Source organism: Cyphomyrmex costatus, unplaced genomic scaffold (genome assembly GCF_001594065.2).
Source record: "Cyphomyrmex costatus isolate MS0001 unplaced genomic scaffold, Ccosl1.0 scaffold72, whole genome shotgun sequence".
Classification (NCBI taxonomy): domain Eukaryota; kingdom Metazoa; phylum Arthropoda; class Insecta; order Hymenoptera; family Formicidae; genus Cyphomyrmex; species Cyphomyrmex costatus.
In genome coordinates this window covers 1066060-1088643 of record NW_017280289.1, presented here as the reverse complement: position 1 = coordinate 1088643, position 22584 = coordinate 1066060, and the positions used below count along the sequence as shown (strand labels likewise).

General features: G+C 38.2%; 1 protein-coding gene across 4 annotated transcripts in view; it reads left to right on the top strand.

The window, feature by feature from the left end:
- Window positions 1-22584, top strand: part of LOC108780678 (protein FAM46C) — a 126318-nt gene that overhangs the window by 70716 nt on the left and 33018 nt on the right. The gene's annotated exons all lie outside the window — the stretch shown is intronic.

Below are 22584 nucleotides of genomic sequence, written 5' to 3'. Positions count from 1 at the left end.
GATTAAAGTTAATCTGTATTGATAGAAATTAAGGCCCGCGGTCCTACCAATGTAAAATTTCCTCTCTTTCTTTTCCCAAGCCTAAGAATTATTCTCGTCTCTATCGATATATATAACTTTAATTTCAATTCAACCTACCCTTCACCTTTTTCTAACAATTAAAACTAGAGAAAGAGAAGGAAGTTAGTTGAACCGAGATTAAAATTAAATTACATTGGTCGAAACGGGTATTAGAAAAAGATAAACAGCGAAGTTAAACCGAGATTAGTCTTTTATTAATGGAACTTGAATGTCTGTTTCGTCGGTGGGGAAGGGACACCTAAAGTGGAATCGTTCCTGGTGTATCGGCATTTAGCGGAAACTTGGAAGAGTCGTTCAGGGGTCTCGAGCGATTTCAAAGTTCCGAGCCACTTCTATTGCTCCGCGGTTTTCTCCTCGAGTTCTTCGACGCGAAAAAACTGCGCCGCCCGCATCCGTGCCTCGTACACATTCCCATTTCATCCGTGCGGGCGATCCGCGCTCTTTCTAGAACGTCGCGGTGCGCGCGCGCACGCGCGCGACCTTTCGCGAGTCTTCTCCTGCCTCTCTCGCCAGAGTTCAGACGGAACTTTTTGCGCGCCGAAACCTCTCAGCATGTCGATGCACCCTCGGGAAAACACGGGAGGATAATAGATGCACACCGGTCAAGAAACCTTTTCACACGACAGCGATACGTGATATTTAATTAAATAGCAGTCAATAAGAACAGATTGCATACTAAACTAGATAGGCTAAAGTTGTCACTGTCCGTTTAGAAAGAATGAGATAGCTCGAATCATATTGCTCTCTCTCTCTCTCTCTCTCTCTTTGTTTATAATTTATTTTGTTATTTTGTTTATTATATTTATTTCTTCATTTTTTTATTCTTATCTTTTCACTTCTTATCTTTTTATTTCTTACTTGTCACTTTTATATTTTTTTTATTTTAGAGGCTTTGCTGTAATAAAGTAATAATAAACGCCTTTATCTATTTTGCTCTCTTTAAACTATCAAGTCGAAGAGAGATACTGGACATGATTCAACATCGCGTTTTCCTTCTAAATCAAACACAGATGCGCTGAGATCAGAGAACGTGCAGTCTATTCTTCTATTTGCTTGCCTTGCCACCAAGTATATCATCTGTGATCAGCATTTATATCGAATACTGCTTCAAACGGCGAATGTATTATGGACAACAAGATCGAGAAACTGACAAGATCGTTAGCGGATTAATTTAAATTTTAAATAAATGATAATTTTATCTACCGATTATGCGCTAGTTATAAATTACATTTGTGACAATTTTTTTTTCTAAGAAATCACATTTGCTTAATTTTATTTAAACAACGGAAGTAGATTCAATGGCTGTTCGATGATGGGCTATCGATCATTCGTTGATGCGTCTATTCGAGACGTTGTATGCGAAAACAACTCGTTCTTCCTCGTTCTTCTGGCATAATTATAGGATAGTAGTTCATTTTGCGCAGTTTACTTTCACTTTGCAATTTAAATTACTCTGACTACGTTTCTCAAATACGTTGAAGGAACTGATTAATCGTTTAAAACAAAGAGTATAACCATGCGCATTCTGATATATTAAATGTACACTAAATTATAATAGAACCAATATAAGAAAAGAATTTATTTCTTTTAGTTTGATAATAATCTAAATAAACCCAAAGATCTAAAAGTCGTCTTCGATCTTTTTATCGTAGTGCTCAAAAAAATTAACCGTATTGTGATAAAATACAATAATATGATAAAATAAAACAATTTGGAACATCATTTTTTTAATCGATCGTAGATAAACTAAAAGATGTATTTATTCGCTCAGAAGTAGTCTAAAATTGTAATAAGCACCGAAAGCTCTCTATTTATTAATTTTATAAATAATTTTGGAATTTCTCTCGTTGAAATCTTATATAAAGACCCTAGTAGAGTATATATCTTATCTAGAATGAAACTCCCTATACAGAAGTAACGGCGTAACACACAATTCTTATATTTTCATAACACCTGATTAACTTTCTCAGACGTATTGTATTTAAAGAGTATACACAAATCGTAAATAAACACTCGATGTATATGAGAGATATTTGAAGAAGTACCTATTTATGCTCGATCAACGCTAATAATAATTAATGAGCAGAATAGATATTGAAACTCTTCAGAGATACGCTTTTAATTCGCGGCTTGATTCGTCTCAGCGCGCTACAATGTAGGGTGAGGAAATTGAATTACAAAAGTGCCGCGCAATTATGTCATTGTGTACACGTGATACTCCGAGGAATCGACTGTTTTGCGGGAATAGATTAGTAGTCAAGGTCAGGATATCTAACTTGCAACAAATCGAGACACACGCTCACGTACACACGCACACGCACACGTGTGTAATACGCGCGCGCGCGCGCACACGTACACGCGCACACAATGTACGTTGGATCGTCGGCGCAAATGCCTTAATATACGTACGTTAATTCATCCGTTACGTGCGATCCCGCGCGAGTGGTGCATTAAAAGTCGCCGTGGACTTGTTTACCGTGTCTTTAACGAGCAACTCTCTCGGCAATATGGTGAAATAATTATTACGTTGCGACGCGGAAAAGGGAAAGGGGGGGGGGGACAGGGTATCGCCGGATTACGCAAAATGGATCGAAGGCGTCCGTCGAATCGTCCGATTTATTTTCAGGCGAGGTAAATAAAAAAAAAACGATACGGGGGCGCTTCGTTAAAGAGTGTATAATATATATATGTTTGCGCAAAATGTCCATTTACGGCACGGCGTAATGAAGAGAGCAGCGGCCGGAGCCTTATGTCATTATATGACGTTTAAACTCGCAGAAATATAATAAAGCGCGCGCGATAAATATTTCCCAAGGAGTTAAGTTATAAACTGCTGCACTCTCGACGGTGCAATTGAGCGTGTATTTTCGCGTATACGGGAAATTCCGTGACTTAACATTCAGGCTGAATCGTCTGTATAAAGTGACTAATGACAAGCTGGCAAACAAGCTCCGTTTCGCGATCTTAGCATTAGTACGGGTTAAATTACATTGTGCTGCATTTCCGCTCGCAGTGCGCTTCTCGAGGCAGAGAAAGAGCGAGAGAGAGAGAGAGAGAGAGAATTAAAGATTTTACGAATTTGCAAAATCGACAGTTGTTTTTCATTCTATCTTTCGATCACGGCAGATTAGATATATACAAATGTTGTCACGAACGAGAAAGCATTCTCGATTTATTTGTTATGCTACTCGAGAGATAGTCCCCAAAATACCAGAATATACCCGAAATTCTATCCGCGTATCTAAGCAGTGACATCACCGAACGCGCGTCGAGCTAAAGATAGACTTAGGCCAAGGTGTTTTCCCTTTTTTTTTTTTACATCTTTCCCTTTTTTTTCCTCTTTTCTTTCCGCGAATACCGGCCGAACGGCACGAGTGGAATAAAATTCGCATAGAGAAATTATTGCGCCAGACGGTTTCGGAACGAACGGCCCGTCGCGTCGTCGTTCTCCGATCTTTCCTCAATCGTTTTAACATTGTTCGCACGAAGATAGATAATCCGCTGATTTATGTCAGTCGTTTAAGGGAGGTGTCAATGGAATCTTAAACAGATTTGCCAAGACCCTAATACGCAGCGCGATGCAATGCGTGTGCAAAATAACGCCCGCGTTGTCACGCCGTTGATTACGTAGCCAACAGGTTGTTTCTTGCTCGCGTAAGAATAAAAAGCTCGTTTAGCTCAAGTGATATACGTTTATTCCTTAGCAAGTGCGCGATTAGATACCTACGGGGCTCCGTACACAGCTGTTTTGCTAGTCCCGGCAGCACAGTATTGCGAAAACCCGTTCGCCTTAATTACTCGTATGTGTACTACGATTGTGATTAAATACGGAGATAGTTTAATTGATTGCGAGGGATATAAGAAACTGGGACAATATTCGGACTTGCATGAAAGTTATTTTACGTACGGAATTCTTGCGTCTTATAAATCTACGTTCACAAATTAAACGCTAATCTATCGTAAATTGTATATCTTTTACATTAAATATCGCAGCGAGATATCTCTACTATCTCGAAATATTTTAACGATTGATTTTTTTAATATAGATGAAAAAACTGCTATCTTAATAAAAATTCAGATTGTAACGCGTCAGTAGCGAGAAAACACGATAAAAATTCTTGCAAATTATATTTGAATAGAAATATTTTTCAATAAAGCAACATTTACGATTGATAGAATAGATTTATAAAATAGAACGAAAACTATTTTCTGGTTTTAGGGGGAAATTAAATATTATATTTATTTCTACATACCTATTATTAATTTAACAGTTTGTCATAGCTGTTTCGCTTTCAGCAGCTTGTTTTGTTTTTGGTTAAGCATAATTAATTTCCAGAGATACGATTATTCATTAATTAATAAAAGAAAAGAAGAAATTTTTTGAAATATTTTACAAGTCGGGTTCTATCGATTGTAATTGTTGTTTTATTGAAATACATTTTTATATTAATATACATTTTACCAAAATTTTTATTGTGTATTTTCTCGCTTCTGACGTCACAAGTCTGAGAGCAACGATGAGCAAACAGGAGCCTTAATGAGGATTTAATTGAAATATATGCGTACCCTTTTATGATCGTTATTTATTATAAATTAGACAGTTTCTATGATTGCGTTAGCCACATGTCATTGAAACAAGATCGTTTAGGAAATTTTTATTCTTTCGGGAAGCAAATCAAGTCGAGTCCAATAATATCGCGATAATTCGACCACGTTGCTAATGCGTAAATCTCGAACATACGCAATAATGAAATATCTTCATTTAAGTATTACGCGTTCCTATTTCGAATCAACCACAAATGAAGTGGGTTTATCCGCTGAATATTGAAACGCGTTGAATATATATGTAGGTATACCGCGCAAATGCGTCGCAATCGTGTATCCGTTATTGTGTGTTGTCGCGCTCGTCGCGACTCAGTATTTGATGAGCAAACGCATCCGCGGAACCGGCTTTATTCCGTCGCGTCGTACATATATGAGTTCTATTAAAGAGCGATAGCGAGATACCGATGTGGTGTTACGTACGTGACGGAAAGAGAGAAAAACCGGGAGAGAGAGAGAGAGAGAGAGAGAGAGAGATACAACGTGCACGTGCGTCGAGAGATCGTGTTATAATCTCTCCGTTGAATTTTTTGATCCCGCATCCTTTCACTCACCCGGCGGCCACTTCCTCCTTTCTTCGCGAATCTCCTCGCGGAATCGCAATACGATGCATTCCTGACGTTTTCCTGACCCTGCTTCTCACCCGAATTTCCGGTCGAAGATACCAACGGCTCGGCCGCTCGCGAGCGTAACGCGCGTTACATACATATACGACACGCATCGTGTATGCGTTATCGCTGTGTACTTATAGATACCTTTCACTCGATCGATCCACCCAATTTCCGCCTTCCGGTACGTCGACTGTCATCTCGACGTAACGACGCCCTGTATCGCGTCGTAATATTGATTCCTTTTCTGTTTTCTTTTTTTATGCCGACACAATCGAGCACCGTCTATTTGGAACGTGTTCGCCAGTCGGCTATGCATAGTAATCTTCATAGTAATCACTTAAACGACCCGATCCCGCCTTTCACTCCCGCGAGTATTTCCTCCTTTCTTTCGGATTTTTTCACACTTCGCCATTCTCCGCTGCAAAATTTTTGTTCGAGTTTCCGGTGTATGTTAATCAATTAAATTACGACGCCCGTATGAATACAGTTCACTGAACTTCTCTGTCGGAGTGATCTTTAACCATCGGGCGACTTTTAAAAGCAGATACGACAGTTTGTTTCTGGAACCTGATATTTTCTCACGTTATTGTGACATAAACAGATGTGGATTCTTTTTTTAGCTTATCTACTTGATTTTAATTTATTCACGTTCATAAGCTTATAATGGAACATTTAAACTTGCAACACCGTCATTTCCTTACATTTTGCTGATTAATGCTAGTTTTTAGCATAATTCCTGTTTTGCTGTTTCGCTTTTTCTACATTTCTCGGTATATCCAAGTACCTCTTTTACGGGAACCTCATGTATTTTATCTTGCGTATCGGTTAAGTGATTCTAAATATGCCGATATACGACAGTAACCAGGAGTTTATCGCGATATTAAACTTTATGTCCCACTCCCCTTTCTCTCTTTCTTTCATTTTTTCGCGTAATACCCTCGCGTCTTTATCGAGCGAGAATCTCGAATGCGATTTACATCGCACTTTGCGTCGCGTTTCGGAACCGACGAGACGGAAGACAACCGTAAAAATCCCGAAAGGGAATCGCAACCGACGTCACCCACTGACGTTTTCTTCCGAAGGCTCGCCGAAATCGCACGAGACCTGTCGCGCAATCGTCGTTTTTGCACATCCATGCAAGGGTCAAGAGGTCTGTCAATATTTTCAGAGACGGACAACTTTACGACTGGCGCGCATCTCCGTGCGACGACGCTGCGGTATTTTATTCCTACACTTATGCCATAAATTCGTGTAATTCGACGTTACGTTCGTGGCATGTCGCTTTTATCGGCCCGTCAATTTTCCGCGTGCGTCCTCGCGTGGAACTTGCATTTTTATAACAGACACAATCTCGGGAATCATGCGCGCTGGCTGGCTGTTTCCTCGCTCAATCGTTAATTGGACTTCGAACTTTCGAAACGGACTTCGCACTTAAATTATCGGTATTTTTGTAATTAGATACATGACGATTTTAAAACGCGATGCGTAACGGTAACTTCGCTAGTAAGTAATCGTTGCTGATAACAACGTTTCATGCAATATATTCGTGCCATTCTACCATTCTATTTTTAATCTAAATTATACACTATAAAAAATAAAATGTTAATTTTAACTCAAAGACGTCGAGTAGATTTTCTGAGATATGCAAAAATGTTAACATTAACACAAAAATGTTAATTTAAACATTTTTGCATGTTTCAGAAAATCCACTCGACATCTTTGAGTTAAAATTAACATTTTATTTTTTACACAGTGTAGCTTTGTCTAAATTAAACTGAAATTAAATAAGAAATCCTGTTTTTCGATCGAAGCAGATTTTAGTGTTTGAATATTTCTGATTCTGCAAGCAGCGCAATTTGTACACAAATATTTCAACACCAAGATCTGTTTTGGGCGAAAAAAAATAGAATCTTTCTTATTTGAATTTATTTTCATATAGGTATATGTCGGTTTGTTTCAAATTATAATTGCAATTAAATTAATTATTAATCATTAACACAGAGGAGAGTGAAATTTTAATAAAGTAAAATTGAAATCCGGGTCGAATCTGGGTTAGACAAGAAGGAAAGGGTAAAAAATCTGGGACACCTTTATGTATCGTCTTTTACATATGATATATCATTTCACGTCTCGTGCGACCGAGATTCAGTAGCCGCGGTATCTTCCCCGCGATTCTCTTATTCATAATTCCAACGTCTGTTATTCATCATTATTAATAGATCAGCCATGCCGCCGCAGCGCGCGTAACCTTTCTCCTGCATATTAAGCTTAATAAATCCAACTCGGCAGGCGACAACGCTCACGGCGAATGTTCCAGAACGGTCGATTACATTACGCCAAACAATGGTGCGAGAGACGTTCGTTTGATCAAGCGGGTTATTTGTTGCTATATACGCCATGCTGAGCGAGCTATCGACGTAGGCGTAATAAGTTATGTTTCTCGAAAATATCAGCCGCGATCTGCGATTGTGCAACGGCTCTATTTGCAACAAACGTGCTGCGACGCCGATTCCCCGTGACTGGATGTCATCGCTTTTATTATCCTCGCGCGAATACCCTCGTCCCATATCAGAATCCGCGCGAGTATACACTACTTCTAAGTTAAAATAAGAGTGAGTGTTTCAGCGATCTTTTTTACAGTGATGAGTGAAATTCCCATTGAAGTCAAATTCGGTTTAGCAGAGATATGAATTATAATGACGTAAGACTCGGAAAGACAGTGTTGAGCATAAAGTCTGAAAGAGCAATTTTGTTGAAAATATTTTGATATTCTCTCTAGTAAGCAATTTTATCGTCTTATACCTAATTGTTTTGATGATCTAGCAAAATTATATTTTAGATCTGCATCAGCTAGATTCTTCAGCGCAAAATTGCTCTTTCGGTGCACGGCCTTTCATAAAATTGTTATTTGTTGCGTAGATTATTAATTGAACGAGAGGAATTCTGGGAATTTCTGGATATTCTGGTCGCGAGTATTAATCTAGGCTCTGTTGTGTGTTTGATCGTTCCCTCGTATACTGTCTTTCTGAATTGTGTTTACGTTTTATTCTGATAATCCGCTTCCAAGCAACTTATACACGACGACGACGACGTTGTCTGGCACGTCGAAGGTCAAGTTTTGGAATTCATACGATTGAGCGGTTGAGTGAGGCGACAGTTATAGTAAATTTATAGCCTGATGAAAATTTATACATAATATCGAATGTTGTGTTCGAATTTCGCAAATTTAGATATCTATGCGTAAGAAACGATCAATGAGATAACAAACGCTTTGTAGCATTCTTTCTTGTGATTAGTTAAATCAAATGCTTCGAGAATTTGTAGTGAAACTAGACAGTACCCATAGATACGCGCCGCTATAAAACCGAGTCGGCGTCGTAGTTTTAAATTCCCAAAATTATTCCAGTATTCAAGGTTCACGTTAATTTCCTGTTGAAGTGTTGCGAACTAACCGGAAAGTTAAAACGTATAACAGAGAGAATTCGATTTGCGATAAATAAAAGCTGTGTTTTAATATGTATCAGCTCAATCTCGAAACTAATACATTCTTCTGTTGCATTAATTATTAAATAGAATTATATATCGAACATATATCGTAAAGGTGTTGTAGAAATAATAAACGAGATCGCTGAACTGCGAAGCTCGATGAAAGTGGGATGAGGATGGAGGACGACGTGGTTATAAAGGGTTAATTCTTTCTAGGTCGTTCCGCCGTGCTATGTAAGACGTGTATTCGCTACTGTGTATTTACCATGGTAAGCCCACGTTCGCATTGTTGCAAAACGGGCGCGCGTGCGCATGTCTTCCTTGACATTAAAATGTGCACTTACATGCGTTCCATCGTGAAAGCGTAATATCCTCCCGCCCACCGTTCTCTTTCTTCTTTCCTGATCGTCTTCTCTGGCTCTGTCTTTCTTCTTCCTCTTTATCGTTCGTAATCGCTATACAATGTGGGCGGCAACGAGTCAAGTGCGCCCTTCGGCGCTACGAAAATTATTCCGTTATTCGACGACATTGTCAAATTACGTGGCAAATAAACGCAGTAAATACTTGTGGATGTAAATACGCATTTTTAGTATACATCAGTTAGGAAAAATGGTATTAAATTTAATGCATTTCACGAAATTTATTTTAAGGCGAATATATGTTGCAATACAAATATTATATAAAGATTAATACAAAAACCGTGACATTTTGAAAACAAATTGTGGAATTATGTTTCTGCGGTAAAATTGTCTTTTATGATATGTTAAAAATTAACACGTACATTTATCTTTTATTTATCTATTTATGTTAGAATTGTGTTTTAAAATTAAAGCACATTATTTTTTACATTATTTTTTTATTAATGCGAAAATAGTATTATAAAATAACATTATATAAATATAATAGCAAATAATTATTTTATCGCGATATTCTCGTATCGGACAGCAATACAATATGCTGCGTGTACTTTGCGAATCAAACGCGCTGTCTAATCTTGCATTCTCCTTTCGACAGTCTCCGAACGTGCGCTCTCATGTTTCTTTTTTTCCTTAATTCTACACGACTCCACATAAACTGGTTCGCGTCTTCTCATTCTCTTGTACGAGCCGAGTATTTTATCAGTGCGTGTGCACCGCGCTCAATTTACGTTGACCGATGCATTTTTCCGACGGCCTCCCCTTTTTTATATCCGTACAGACAAAGGACTGTCGAGCAACTCGGCATTGATTTATTACCTGCGCAGCCCTTTCTCATAAGTTTTTTATCCTAAAGCTTAATCACCGCAAGCTATTTAAGACCGTACATTTGGAAATTGTAAAAATATCAATTGAATTTCGTTATGGCAAAATTGTCGATTCCCTGCGAGTTGATGGAAGATCGATCTCTGGCGATTGTCCCGCAGCACATATTTATCATAACGCTTATTATCCGACATCCGTTTCGATGCATTGCTCGCCAGTACAATGTTGTGTACCGCGGCATTTTTTTTTATCTCGTCCACGATCGAATGTTATTAATGGAACGAGGCGTACACCTTGCAACACTTCTTGTTTACGATCGCGCGCGCATCGTTTTTCTTCCATTCCCGCGATGTTACATGTTTAACGCGTCATACCGATGATCCATCTTTTATTTTTCATGGTCGAATCTCACCACGTTCGCTATCCTGCATTAGGTCAAGTGCAGTTATACGAGTATCGTTATGCATATGCATTTCGTCGGTATTTATTTTCTTCTATTATTCGCGCGTAAGTGTGGTATTCTTATTCATTTCCGTCGACTTTTTCTCGTTTCCTGATGACCTATAGTCGTTCATTATTTGATCAACCGCACCTCCCTGTTTTACATCCGTTTTATGTTCGTTTTTTATGCCCGTTGTTCTATACCTGTCGTCCCTTCTCACTTTTTATTTCTCTGAAAACTTTATTTTCTCATTCCTTTTATCTCAGTGCACCAAAGCGGCTGATTGCCTCCATGGATTACTTGAATAAAACAAGGCGTTATAACCGGTTCGAACGAAATCGATTTCGCAAATGATGCCAAAACCTTGAGTTAATAATAATGCGGATTAATAAAATAATTACAGCGAAGTGTTATTCCTTGATTTTAATTAGCTTGAACTTTTATGGTATTTGATTAGGCTATAATTAGCATATAATTAAATTAATTGACCCGATTAAGTTTCCGTCTATAAAAATATCCACATCCATATACATATAACATTTTTATGTCTCATCGAGGAAAATTATATCTAAATTATTTTGAACGCCATGACCATTGAATCGTTTGTTACGTAATATTAATGTGATATTAAGTATCTCCTGGCATAGTTATAAAATAATTATGATGGATATTGCTGTTGACGTCGAGCATATTTTTGCTGATGAATATTCGCGCGTACTGTCGTACGAGATTTTTATCGGGAGTCAAGAGTTTATAACGAACGATGTTTAGCCAACCGTCTAATTTTATAATAGTTCATTTAGCCGTTATGTTATTACGGTAACACTTGATTACATACGGTAGTCTTGGTGTAAATATTAGATTACTTCCGTATAATCCTCCTTATTTTACTTGACATTTACAGCTTAAGTTTCTCACCCATACGTCGCATGCAATCCAACTCTACTCAAGACATATAAGCATTCATGCGCGCAAATTGCGTCTCACCGTAATTAACATTCATGTTATGGGAGTAATTAATCCTGTAACACGCGATCCTTAAGACGTGTCGCGTTATTCAACATCATATTCTTCAAAAGGTTCTATTTTTTTTCCAAGTTTTTCCCGTTAAGTTTGATTTGAATCTTTCCTGGCACAAGTTCACTTCAGAACTCGTCTATTAATTTATTTTACTCAATTTGCTCTTATTAAGTTAAAAAAATCTACTCTTTTTTTATTTGCCAAAAAGCAGTTAATTTTACATCGTGCTAAAAGGCAATTTTTTTCGCGTAGTTACAAATTTAGAGATTTAATATAATTCTCTACTTTTTTTTTAACAAAGAATTCTCTATTTCATATGTATTTAATAAAATTCTATTCTGTTCGATCAATGATATAATTATGATGTATATCAGCGAGGTACTATTAGTATCTTTCACATATATCGTTCTCATTAATGAAGCTTGACAGGAAATTAGCTATAGCAATTGTAGTCACGCCAATCGAGAACAAATACATAGCTTTCGCGATCAGTTCCGGCAGACATTTTCACTTTGACTGCAGCGAACGTCTCGCGAAATCAATCTTCGGAGAAGCGATAGAAAGCTAGGACTTTACGAACTATTGTCTTTCGGCATTTCACCTCGTTACATTTGTACGCGCTGTGCATATAAAGTGACTTCGCGCGTCATCGTATAATATCGTTACAATAGATTCTCGGAATGCGTCCAAAATGTCGAGGTTGCGATAAATAATAACTGAACGAAAGGTGTTCGCGCGGAACTGGTAAATCAAGTTAACGAAGGTCGCTTGTCGAGGAGTATCTCAGTTTCTCACTTTTCGTAGATCATATCGTATGTCACACGATGGAAAGGCGTAAAAGCAATTACGCTTCGTTACTGAAATGATTTCGATTTTATCTCCATCATTTAATTTGGAAAACAAAAAAAAAACGTTATCTGCATACTATTATATATACGACCGTCAACATCGTCAATATAGTGCGCGACAGAAATTTATGCTGTCATTAAAAACTCGCAATCGCGATTACGTTAATCGCTTCCAAATCGGCGAATCCACAATGCAACGGTCCGGTATATATAACACCCTGTACATTTGGAGCGCCCGCGCCGAAGTAAGACGTAAAGGCGTGTTCGAAACAGGTGACGGCCGTCTAAGGTAAAAGTGCATAATTAATGTCCGTCTAAATACGGCGGCCGGACCGAAAGACTACATCGGACGCCCTGGGCTTCGGCCGCGCGGCCAATTAGAGACCGACGAATGTCGAGCGTGACGAAAAACGGCCCCGAAAGTGGTCAGGCTCGTGAATTGCGTTACCGCAAATATCTTTTCTTCTCTTTTTTTTTTTTTTTCCCCCGTTCCGCCCATACCCCTTCCCTCCCTTCCTCCCCTCCCCCCCCCGCTCCTCTCCTGTCACTTCGCGCTTTCCTGCCTTTATATCTTCTTTCTCGATCGACTCTCTACCCGGCCTTGACGCTTATTTTTCTTCACCGCCACGATTTCGCCATCGACGACGATCGCGTATCTCATACGCGTGTAAAACAACGTCTCCTCGTCACATTTATGCATTTCTTCTTTTTTTTCTCTCTCTCTCTCTCTCTCTCTCTCTCTCTTTCGTAATGCAGAATTGGAGCGTTGCGCGGTCGGAGGGGGAGAAGCCAGCTCTAAAATTACATGGAAGGCGCAGAAGTAAGAGAAAACTTTCTTACGAAGAGCTGAAATTGACTCTCCGTGTAAAAGTTAAACGTATATATTCTACTACGTAAGAACCGTGGTCGAATGTCAAAGTTATATTGCTTCGTGTAATTTTAAGTATACAAAGATGCAGCACAAACTTTGCGGTTTAAATTGTCGAGGCATCGAAATCGTAAAATACATAGGTTCCTATTGACTTAATTTTTTTACAATATATTGACTTTAATGAAGGATACACAATTACGTTTACTTCCGGATGTGTGTGGACATTATTAATACAAGCAGGGTGCTATTATTCGTAATAACGTATTATTACGGCGTTTGCTGTAGTGAAATGTCGACGTGTGTTAAAGATAAAACATGGTGTATAATGTATTAATCCCGCAAAATTACATACTCCAAAGCAATATTGCATAATAGATGTAGTGCACGAAATCAGTATCTCTATACAGCTACTTGAAATTCGTCTTTTCAATCGGCTTTTACGACTTAGGATAACGCTAATGTAAAATACAATGCGCCACGCTAAGAACGCGGCTTACGATTTCCATGGTATATCCGATGCATTTAAATGAGACTCGGGTTGTGCAAACGAATGGGGGAAGTCGGTAAAAATACAATATATGTATACGATGCGGAGCTTAGATGGTAAATGTTATGGGCCTTCTACAATAAGCCATTACTGAAGTTTTAAGTGTTAAATCATGAGAAATATACCAATCGCAATCGAATGTGAGAAGAATAATCGGCTGTGAGTGGTCAGTTTCTACCGACTTAATACTTAAAACTTATAGGTAATAGCTTATTGTAGAAGGCTTATTAGAAGTCGCGTTCATTTTATAGTTACTTTGATAACCTTCTGTATGGTGGTTCGCAATTTCACTGTAAGATTCGTATAGAGAAGTGGGGGAGCCGATCGATCAAACGTGATACACGGCGCGTGTGGCGGTGTCGCGCGAAACGCCCAGCGTTTCGCCGATCAGTCCGCTTCGTTCTCGACGTCACCGCGTTTTAACGCCGAGTACGTTCTGGTTTAGCCCTGCAAAAGGAATGTGGCATGGTTTTCAAGGTTTGCCGGCACGTACCAGGACGTGGTATGCACGTGGAAACGCTCGCGCGAGTATAGAGTGAGCAATAACCGATCTCGTTATGATTGGCAAATCGTGCGTGAGCGTTGCTTAGGGTACCGCGTTTTCTCTCCTCGGTCGCGCGATTTTTTTTTCTCTTCCTCTTCCCGCGCTCTGTCCGCATTATTTTTCTCCCCGTCGTACGACGTGACTGAAGCTTTATGTATATTTTTCTCCCGCTTTTGAATCTATAAAATGTGGGCTACAGAAATTCCTTCACGTCGCTTCTTCCTTCAATTATATTTTCTTCCTCGTGCGTTATTCTTAAAGAAGCTCTTAAAAGGTATTAAATATTTTCCTCTCTTATAAAATAAAATAGAAAGACAATAAAATTTAATTTTACAAAATCTTTTAAGAGCTCGCGGCATGCTTAAAGCATTTGAATGCCTAATTAATTCTGTAAAATTTCCTCCGCCGAGGTAGGATTTGCCACGAAGCATCATGCTCGAATCACGTCCCCGCCGGAGTCAGGACGCTTCGAGATGCGCAGGAATTCCTCGGCGGATCAAGCGGGTGCGCGCTCTCACCTGCGCGGCGCGGCGCGGCGCGTCGTTAAAGTGTTCCGTCCCTTTCTGCATCTATTTTACGATTATTTCGCAAGCGTCACGTGTTGCGTCACGCGCACTATTGCGGCGCGTTCCCCTCGCTGTTGAAATCCGCGCGGGATCGCTCGAGCGTCTGGCAGATTCGTCTCGATTGGACCGCGCGTAGAATGACGCTGATCAACGCGCGCGTGTTTCTTTCTCGGCCTGCACTCGTGGGAGATGGTGGTGCGGTGTTGCGCGTCTCTGTCAAGGACCTCCGTGTTATTCTTATCGAGGTGTCCCACATCAGCGGATCCCGCGAGGTCGTACGACTCGCGGATGGCGACGCCGACCTATGATCGCAAAAGCCACGCGACTCGAGAGGAATGCGATCGTAACGCGAATGTCCGATTAGATCATGAGAACCTTTCCGTGAGACTCGGTGACTTTGACAAGAACGAGACTTTTCTGTGGAATCTGAAAAATTGTATATACTACTTCCGCTTGGCGAAGAACATATATAGCTAAACACGCGTTTGTACACGGAAAGAACAATTTTGTTAAATATTATACAGTCAATAGGAAATAGAACTCATAACGATCGAAACTGGTTCTTTGCTGCTTAAATAATTCGGTGTATATTATAATTTATATATTGCGTATTTCCCGCCAAACTCTGTGCGCGCCGATTTGATTCTTCGGCCTTGAGATGGCTATACCGACAAAACCGTAGTACTATCACAAAAAATTACTCATGTTGTGCATCTTGGAAAGATCTTAACAATGCATCTGATAAACGTATTAAAATCCGTAAATAATTTATTGCGACAGATATTACCTTGGCCGAGAGTCAAACCGGATTTCTAGCATTCCGTGCGAGCGTCCTAAGCCTTTAGACCACCGAGGCCTTGATAATATTCTTCGCAACAATCGGTATATGTATGGAAACAAGTTTTGCTAAAGTTTCTAAAAGAAAAAAACTAGATACAGATCTAAAAATAATTTTATTTGGACTATCAAATATAATTATGTAGGACGCTGAAACCGGTGACTGAAATGTCAAAAGTTTTTGTAGCATTGCTATATCAATGTTTAAGCATTCTATAATTTTATAATTGTTTTGACGATCCAATAAAATTATTTTCAAATGTGGATATAGCAGCTACATTTTTTATACGTCAGCAAAACTGTTCTTTCCTTGTAGAATCGATAGGTTTATCTCTCATTTTTTTATTACGATATAATTCTTGTATTATATATGTTTGATATTTCCTTCTATTTGATATATAATATTTATACAATTTGTTCGTTTATCGTAGTGATAGTCGAGTTTGACGTCAAATTCGACGTAAAACAATAATGTCATTCTTATCGATGCTATTTTTATGGCACACGTACTGATCGGCACGGCCGATCTTTTTATTATACATGTGCAGCGAAACTCCATTTGTCAGTGTCTCGTTTATCGGCGTGACGTCGAGTCGAACTGAATTTCCTCAACGACGATGTCGGCCACTTGATACCTGTCTCGGTCATCTATTTCGTAGATCAAAGGTTGATAACCGGTCTCTTTACCACGCTTATATTTAATTTACAATGATCTAATTTACATGTGGGAATGAACTGATCATTATGTCACGATATTTATCAGTTGTTTTTTTTAATCTTTATCACGTTAATCTTGCACGCGATGCTAAGCAAAAAGCTCGAAACTTGACAGATTCTGTTAAAAAGTAAAGAAACAAATGTTTGAATACGTGCATTATGTGGAAAATTTTACTTGAAAGATTGCAAAATTGTACAGAATTATATGTATAATAGTAATGCTAATTACTGTTAATGTAACCGAGAATAGTGTTATTTACATATAAATTTATTAAAAGTTAGCGTATAAATCTTTGATTGATGATTCTTCTTCGTCATGAATAAACAGGTTTGTTGTAATATGACTTCTATATTAAATCTGCAAACGTGTGACGACAAAGTGCTGTAACATCTGGAAAAGAATCGCCTGTTGATGACAATGTTCCGTTTGAGAAGCTTGTGCGAAGGAGGAGATCTCGTCTATTTCATACCTTTATCTTACATTTAGCGCTCGCATGTATACGATAAAAATATTTACCGCTTTAGAAAAATTTCGAAAACCTTCTTTCGAATTCCTTCCTCCACTTACGAATTCAATTCTATTGTACGGATCTCCATTTCGTATTTATTCGCCTGTTGAACGTTGCGATTGGATTCGTATCGCGAGACGGTGAGAGTGCAATGATTCGCGTGTTCTCAACGGGCTCGGACGCTCGGAGAACGTCGAATCTATTTTCACTCTCGCTCCTTGCTTTAAGCGTGATCGAGCGAGAACTCTAGGAACAAAGAATATCGACTCTTATCTAAAGTGATTAAAATTTCTTCTCTTTTTTTTCTAATGAAAAAGAAAGCTAGCATATCTTTTGCCGCTGTCCTTTCAAAATAGGCTCTTCAAATTAAATATAGTAGCAGAAAATCAAAGAAAATTTTTATAATTTTATAAACAAAAAGTACTATCAGATATTGACAAAATGACCGAACAAAAGTAAACAGAAAAAAATGCCAATGGTTGCGTTTAGAAAAATATAGTCTTACAACTGCTGTGAAATTCTTTACATGATTAATTTATACATATATAATATTAATATCCAGTAATATCCAAGAACCAAGAGCAAAATCAATTGTATTAAAGGATTTTACAACAGTTGCTTTTTCCGCTGAATGCAGTCATGGCATTTGCTTCGAATGAAGTGGAAATATATTTCGACGTCATGGATCTAAATAATAAAATACTACACAGTATATACGTACATACAAAGGAATACCTAATACCGAGGTTGCATACCGATACGCCCCACGATGTGAGTTGAATTCTTTTGTATCATGTTTCTTATTCTCGTCCTTAGATCTTATTGTACTTTATGTACGTATAAAAAAAAAACGTATCGAAGCCCTATATTTATTCCGCTCAAACTCTTATTTCTTTGATGCTTGCGAAGTGTCGCGCAACGTCGCGTAATCTCGGTTCGCAGCGCAGCGACCGTGATAATAAATAAATGGCGCGACGGAGATAGGCGCGAAGAAATGGACCACGAAACGCGGGCGAGCGATAAAATTTCTTCGCGCGCGCTTTCCCGGTATCGTTTCCAAGCGGATTTGTAGGCGGAATCCGCTCGCCCGCGTCCGCAAATAAACCGTTACCTATTATAGATACGCGATCACGTTCATTATGTACAGTGAGTCCCGTCGTGAAAAGTTCTGCTTCTTGACGAGTTATGTAACGAGTTTATCCGTACCTGACGTGGCGAATTAATGCGCTGTAACTGCTGTGTTAACATTGTCTTCATGTATTATTTAAAAACCACTGTGACTCGTAGATCGTAATGCTAGATTTCGATATAACACACAGCGCCGATGATTAATGACAGTAATAATTAAATGCCGGCGTGGCATCGCGTTACATAAAACGCCGTGGATGCGCTGGTTCATTTGCGGCGACTTTATCGCGCGATACTTTGTTTTTCTTTTACTTCTCGCACCAGAGAAGAAGCTAATCTATAAGCTCGACGACAAATTCGCAACGCCTTTAGAGGCTCATCGCGGCAACGTGAGAAAATACCATTTCGACACGACGGACGACGTTGTTCTACACTTCGCGCTCTTGTTTGCAGGCGAAACGAACCTACTCATCGAGTGTTGACTCTATATGCACGTCACTCATTAACTACTCTTACGAATCAACTAGTTCCGAGAAGCTATTAACCTCCCGCGAGGATGCAACGTAAATGTCAAGTCTCTCGAAAATTATTACACGACCGTTTTAATAAGCGTAACATTAGGCGATCCGATTTGTTTGATTGCTTGATACTCAGTTTATTCGATTATCTATTCTTTATAATAAACTGCGAATGAACCGCAAATTTAACGAATTAAATTTACAAATTTAATGTACAAATTGGATGCAAACGGAAAAGCGGGAATTTCATTCTGCGGGAATACTGATATTGAATTCTCGTCGACACGAAGTTGAACTGTATACATAATATATGTACTTGGTTACGACGGGTCATGTATCCAAAGTTAGAATTATGTGAATAGTTTTACGTATAATATTACGAATATTGTAACAATGTGTTATAAACGTGGAATTTTGGGAAAACGTAAAAAAAAAAAAACAGGGCACAGTGATATTATTTAACACTTTCACGCTTGCAATTATCAGTGACAAAAACGGTCGTTGTGTAAAACGGCAAACGACGGTGAAAGTATTAAGTAAGTTCGCTGACGTTTCTTAATTCCATTTAATCATAAATAATTGTCATTTCTCGCTTTTTTGATGTTTGCAATTTTACAATCGCGATTTACGAAATTATTTTATGAAACCAGTCGGGATCGATTTTATTATATCGGATTATATGGAAGTAGCGAACGCTCAGATCTCATGTGCGAGCGTTAGTTTCATGTCCCGTATCTTTCTCACCGATAGAACCAGAAGATATTTCACGCAGGCACAACCTGCAATTGGCTCCACAGAAACATTCACTTACATTGAATTATTTCTGATGGCAATCAAACGTCAGCTCGTAGCACAAGTACAAACGAAAAGTAAAATCGATATAATATCTTTATAAAGAGAGTTTTATGCAAAAGCTTTTTTTACTGCACTGTAAAAAAATCTCATATAAAATTACAAAAATTATAGTGAGTAATTTTGAGATCCATGATTAAAGATGCATATTCACGCATAGATTACAACTGATAAATAAAATTATTCTTTTTTTATATAAAATATCACACAATTTGCAAAAGTAAAGTTAAGAGTTTATAGAAATATTAATCTTACATAATAATTCGTTTACTAATTTTACATTTAATTTTTCTTAAATCATATTATTAATGTACAAATATAATATAATACAGTATGTGTAATATGATATTACCATTATGTTACATAACATTACAAAAATTTATGTAATATAATATTTCAAATTTTTTATATATAGAAACTACAAATATGCTATTGTTACTGTAATTTTTCGCCTAATATAAAGATATATTTACACAATTAGATATGAAAGTACTAATTTTTGTATAGACGCAATTTTATACATTTACATATATAAAATTATACGTTTATACAAATTTGCTAGAAATTGTGTAATTTTTACACGTGTTATTTACGTAATCTTACATATTTTTTCACACATATAGTCTCCTTTGGATTACATGTATTGAATATGTATCCGAATAGACTAAGCAACTTGACCTTCGGATTATATAATAAAAATTAATTTTCTACATATATATATATATGTAATTATTAAATTATTTACTATTACTATTATATCAAAACCGATTTCTATTACTCATTTAATAATAATTATGTGACAGTTTATTAAAATATTAATTTTTTAACTTAATTCACGAAAAAGAGGTCAGGTGTAACACGTGGCATTAAAGAATAATATAAACGAGTTTAAAAAATCTTTTGTTCACATATTTATTATTGTTTGGCCTCGTAGAAGTTTTAACTTTACTCGTAATCTCAGCGTTTTTTATTCTATATTTTCTACTCATTATTCTTCTCGTTAGTACGCTTTTATTGTTTTGCATGAGGTGTCGAATTATCGCACTTTTTTTTTTAATAGTACATTCTAAGCAGCTAGAAAGAATTGCGTGTGAAAAAGTACAGAATGCGAACGAAAGAGACTTATAGGCAGTCAGTCACAATATACTATTGTGGAACGCTCTGAAACGCGACGTTATTCTCTTCTTGCCATAATTCTATGTTCGTGATATCGCCTTCCATTTAAAAACTATCGAATTCGCAATATTAAAAATTTAAGGTTGGAGCGTAAACTTTTACGTATAATGCATAAAGTATAAAAAAAAATCAATCAGAGTCTTTATTTTTATGGACAGGAAGGAAATGAAGGATTTTTGATTGGTACATTTTCTTACACATATATTATATATTATTCGTTATACAAGACCTGTGCTTTTAATCTTTAAATAGAAAAACTGTTTAAGTGTTCGATCGCTTTTTCAACATGTGTTGATATCGGAATACTAATAAGAGAACAAATTATTTACCACACACAGTGACGTAAGAAATATAATTAAATTTTCTAAAAGTTGACGTAATAAGAAAGCGAACATAATTTCTAACCTGCGCTATAAAAATTAGAATTAACAATTTTGATCATCGAAATACCATTATGAAAAAGTCGAGTCGCATCGATTTGGTGACGTAATAAATTTCATGCTAAAAGATCGCTGTACAAGATTAAGGATTAACTGGCACTCACACACATATCATATCGTCGTGTCATATGAAATTATCAAGTCGCTCTTTCCCTCTTAATATCGAAAGCGAAGCGAGAGGTGCCGCACCGCGAGGCGAAGCGAAGGGGAGATCCACTTCCTGGTTGCTATAACGTTCGCTTTCTTTGTTTCGTTTAAGAGCGAAATCTCTGCGAGAGGCGGGAAAAAGACCAGCTCGCGCGCGTTCGAGCGCGCTCATCGCGTGAAAGTACGAGACAAGCGCCTAGTTTTATCTGACCGACAATGTTGCAGTATTACGGCTGCAAGCCAAGCCAAGCGCCAGAACCCGATGCTTACCGCGAACGTGACCTTTTTCTGGTATTTAGAATAGCCGAGGCATTTGCAGAAGAGACGCTCCGCCGCGCTCTCTTGCCGCACGAATCAATCTTCCATGGCATTCTTTCTCAGGACGCCATTAATGACGACGATGACAGAAGGAGCGACATGCCGGTCGCGCGCGCGCGCTCCGTCTTCGCGAAATTCTCTCTCGCCGCTTGACTTCTCTCGCGCGTTTTCCCCCTCGATTTCGCCCCTCTGGCACTTCGCCACGTTCACGTACAAAATCGTTCACGCGACGGATACCTAATCGTTTCGAACGCGCGGCGAATTAATTTAATATGCACGTTTCTATACTGTTTGCTATGTTAATTTCCAACTGTTTGCCCGACACCTCGTGGAATCGATATTCGTGATGAATGGGAAATCCATCGCGTTCGCGTAACAAAGTCATGCTATACAACACAAATAATGTAAGAGAGTTCTGTTTGAGATAATTGAGTGGCAATTATATTCGTATCGGTCTGTACAGGCTATTATCAAGATTCGCGGTCGGTTGTATAAGCGCGCGTAACGTTACCGGTAGTTTCCCATGGCTGGCGCGGTTTATATCCAATATATTGTCGTTCATACCGTTGAGTCGCAGAAAAACCTCGGTTCTTTCACTTAAATCTTTTTCCTCTCTCTCTTCCCAAGGAACGCGCCATATGTTAGTGGTGTAGTGAAAAAATTCTCAAATAACAAAATTGTATTTAAATTAATATGATACAGAGAGATATTTGGGGGTAAATATCTTTATTATAAAATGTAAAATTTGTATAGATTATCTCGGTTACGTAAATGTGTGTTTCCAAAATATTACGGACGATGCCGTATATAATCCGGGAATTCCGATTTGTTTTATCCCGGATTTCCGCAAATTCGCACCTTGTTCTGGTATAACAGTTTAATATATGGAAAGGTAGAAACGAAACTGTATTGTATTTTCCATAGGGATAGAGAGAAGTTTCGCATCGAACGGAGACCCCGCGAGAAGTCCGTGTATTATATTTCGACTACAAAGCGGAGGGTGACGCTGTGTAGAGTTACCGTATTACCGCTAAAGGCTATAGAACGTAGGAATGCGTTCCACTTGATGCTCGTAATGCTTAT